A 4,253-nucleotide genomic window follows, 5' to 3' on the forward strand; every position below is an offset into this window, starting at 1 on the left:
TTGTTAATTTTGGCCATTCTAACTGGTGTAAGCTGATATCTCAATGTGGTTTTAATTTGAATCTCCCTGATGGCTAGTGATGATGAACATTTTTTCATTTGTCTGATAGCCATTCATATGTCTTGATTGGAGAAGTGTCTGTTCATATCTTCTGCCCATTTTTTGATATGATTGTCTGTTTTGTGTGTGTTGAGTTTGAGGAATTCATTATAGATGCTGGATATCAACCTTTTGTCTGTACTGTCATTTGAAAATATCTTCTCCCATTCCGTGGGTTGTTTCTTTGTTTTATTGACTGTTTCCTTGTCTGTTTTTATGCTAGTATCATGCTGTCTTGGTGATCACAGCTTTGGAATAAAGCTTGAAATCAGGTAACATGATGCCGCAAGTTTTATTTTTGTTTTTCAACATTTCCTTAACAATTCAGGGTCTCTTCTGATTCCATAAAAATTTTTGGATTGTTTACTCCAGCTCTTTGAAAAATACCAGTGGAATTTTTATCGGAATGGCATTAAAAGTATAGATTGCTCTAGGCAGTATAGACATTTTAACAATGTTTATTTTTCCGAACCAAGAGCATGGAATGGTCTTCCATCTTTTTGTGTCTTCTTTAATTTCTTTTATTTTTTTAAGATTTTTATTTATTTATTTGACAGACAGATCACAAGTAGGCAGAGAGGCAGGCAGAGAGAGAGGAGGAAGCAGGCTCCCCACTTTGCAGAGAACCCGATGCGGTGCTCCATCCCAGGAACCTGGGATCGCAACCTGAGCCGAACTCAGAGGCTCCAACCCGCTGAGCCACCCAAGTGCCCCTCCTCTTCAATTTCTTTCATGAGTGTTCTGTAGTTCCTCAAGTACAGATACTTTACCTCTTTGGTTAGGTTTATTCCCAGGTATCTTATGGTTCTTGGTGCTATAGTAAATGGAATCAATTCTCTAATTTCCCTTTCTGTATTTTCATTGTTAGTGTATAAGAAAGCAAAATGGATGAAGAGATAAATAGTTTCCAAGCCCGGCAAGGCTTAAAATACTATGCAACCACCAAGCCGACACTGCAGGAAATATTAAAGAGGGTTCTATAAAAGAGGAAAAATTCTATGAATAGCATTGAACAGAAATAAAGAGACAATCTACAGAAAGAAAGACTTCAAAGGTAACACGATATCAATAAAAACGTATCTATCAATAATCACTCTCAGTGTGAATGACCTAAATGAGCCAATAAAATGGCACAGGGTTACAGATTAGATAAAATGACAGGACCCATTTTAAACATAAAGATACACCCAGACTGAAAGTGAGGGGATGGAAAAGCATCTTTCATGCCAATAGGCCTCTAAAGAAGACTGGGGTAGCGATTCTCATATCAGATAAATTGGATTTTAAACTGAAGACTGTAGTCAGAGATACAGAAGGACACTACATAATCCTTAAAGAGACTATCCACCAAGATGATCTAACAATTGTAAATATCTATGCCCCAATATGGGAGCAGCCAATTACATAAGAAACCTGTTAATCAAGGTAAAGAGTCATATTGATATGAATACATTAATAGTAGGAGATCTTAACACGCCTCTCTCAGAAATAGACAGGTCATCGAAGCTGAAAATCAATAAAGAAACAAGACCATTGAATGACACATTGGACCAGATGGACCTCATAGATATATACAGAACATTCCACCCTAAAATATCAAAATGCACATTCTTCTCAAGTGCCCATGGAACCTTCTCAAGAATAGACCATATACTGGGTCACAAATCAGGACTCACCCCATACCAAAAGACTGAGATGATTCCCTGCATATTCTCAGATCACAATGCTTTGAAACTGGAGCTCAATCACAAGGAAAAGTTCCGAAGGAACTCAAACACCTGGAAGCTAAAGATCACCTTGCTTAAGAATGCTTGGATCAACCAGGAGATCAAAGAATAACTGAAACAATTTATGGAAACCAACGACAATGAAGACACTTCGGTCCAAAACCTATGGGATACAGCAAAGGCGGTCCTAAGGGGGAAATACATAGCAATCCAAGCCTCTCTCAAACAAATTGAAAAATCCAGAACACAGCAGCTGTCTCTACACCTTAAATAACTGGAGAATCAACAACAAGTCAAACCAACTCCACACATAAGAAGGGAAATCATCAAGATTAGAGCTGAGGTAGAAACCAGAGATACAGTAGAATGTATCAATGAAACTAGAAGCTGTTTTTATAAAAGAATTAATAAGATCAATAAACCATTGGCCACACTAATCCAAAAGAAAAGGGAGAAAGCCCAAATTCATAAAATTATGAATGAAAAGGGAGAGAGCATAACTAACACCAAGGAAGTAGAAATAATCATCAGAAGTTATTATCAACAGTTGTATGCCAATAAGCTAAGCAAACTAGATGAAATGGATGCATTCCTGGAAAACTATAAACTCCCAAAATTGAACCAGGAAGAAATCAACAACCTGAATAGACCAATATCTAATAACGAGATTGAAGCAGTGATCAAAAACCTCCCAAAAACAAGAGCCCAGGACCTGATGGATTCCCTGGGGAATTCTACCAAACTTTCAAAGAAATAACACCTATTCTCCTGAAGCTGTTTCAAAAAATTGAAGCAGAAGGAAAACTTCCAGACTCTTTCTATGAAGCCAGCATTACCCTGATCCCCAAACCAGGCAAAGACCTTACCAAAAAGGAGAATTTTGGACCAATATCACGGATGAATATGGATGCTAAGATTCTCAACAAGATCCTAGCCAACAGGATCCAACAGCACATTAAAAAGATTATCCACCATGACCAGGTGGGATTCATCCCTGAGCTATAAGGATGGTTCAAACATTTACAAATCAATCAATGTGATAGAACAAATTAATAAGAGAATAGAGAAGAACCACATGGTCCTCTCAAGTGATGCAGAAAAAGCATTTGACAAAATCCAGCATCCGTTCCTGATTAGAATGCTTCAAAGTATAGGGATAGAGGGAACATTCCTGAACTTCATCAAATCTATCTATGAAAGACTCACAGCAAATATCATCCTCATTGGGAAAAAGCTTGTAACCTTCCCGTTGAGATCAGGAACACAACAAGGATGCCCACTCTCACCACACTTGTTCAACATCATATTAGAAGTTCTAGCAAGAGCAATCAGACAACAAAGAGAAAGAAAAGGTATCCAAATTGGCAATGAAAAAGTCAAACTCTCTCTCTTCGCAGATGACATGATTCTCTATATGGATAACCCAAAAGACTCCACACTCAAACTACTAGAACTCATACAGTAATTCAGCAGCGTGGCAGGATACAAAGTCAATGTACAGAAATCAATGGTTTTCTTATAGAAACCAAGCAGTTCTACAAAGTTCTCACGTTGACACTTTGCCATAACTTTTTTTTCTTGAACAAAAGTGCTGTTTCAGTTCTTTAGTACTAATGTCAACCATTACTTCAAGTTTCTTCAGTTTTATTGTTCATGTAGCCTTTATATACAACTGCATATCCTCCCTCTCTGATCTTGTTGTCACTGAGAGAAATGGGTCTTAATCAAAGTTATGTGTTACATTCTTCAATTCATAAAAGGAAAAACTTTGAAAACATGTATCACTACCTTCTGAACTTGGATTTTCTGGACTTGAGGAGTCAGGTGGCATATAGTTTGTTCAAGATTCTGCACAAGTAACAAAAATGTCCTGTCCTTTCCACAGACAGGCATCTGTTTCTGCTTAATGCTTACAATGTCATTAGAAGGTAGTGTATTAACCTTTTGGGGAACAGCATCTTGTGTGAAACTGATTGTATCTATCCTCACTAGATGTTTTTTTAATAGCTACTGCTAACTTCTCTCACCCTTCCTGAGGATTAATAAAATATGACACTTCTTAGGAAGATGTTATGGGTTTGTTTGTCTTCTATTCCTGCCCAGTAGTAGAGTGCCAGGGCCACTAGGGTACCACCCCGCTGGGCCAGCTGTGGAGGGACCTCACTCAGAAAAGGATGGGGGCAGGGTAGGCCCTAGAACATTAGTTTTGATATAGTATTCACTGATTCATTACTCGCATATAAAACCCAGTACTCGATAAAATGTTCCTTTTAATACCCACACCTGGTTACCACATCATCCCCATGCCCTCCCTTCTGTAAACTTCAGTTTCTTTCTGAAGTCCGGAATCTCTTATAATTTGTCTCCCTCTCTCATTTCTCCCCATTCAGTTTTCTATCACTTCCCTTGAGGTCCTCTGAGCTATTC

The 4,253-nt window shown here is 38.1% G+C and overlaps 1 pseudogene; it reads right to left on the minus strand.

The window, feature by feature from the left end:
• LOC132007116 (interleukin-1 receptor-associated kinase 4-like) overlaps positions 1 to 3,734 on the minus strand; it is a 9,352-nt pseudogene extending 5,618 nt beyond the window's left edge.
• Between the last annotated feature and the right edge of the window lie 519 nt (positions 3,735 to 4,253).

Source organism: Mustela nigripes, chromosome X (assembly GCF_022355385.1).
Source record: "Mustela nigripes isolate SB6536 chromosome X, MUSNIG.SB6536, whole genome shotgun sequence".
In the NCBI taxonomy this organism is placed as follows: domain Eukaryota; kingdom Metazoa; phylum Chordata; class Mammalia; order Carnivora; family Mustelidae; genus Mustela; species Mustela nigripes.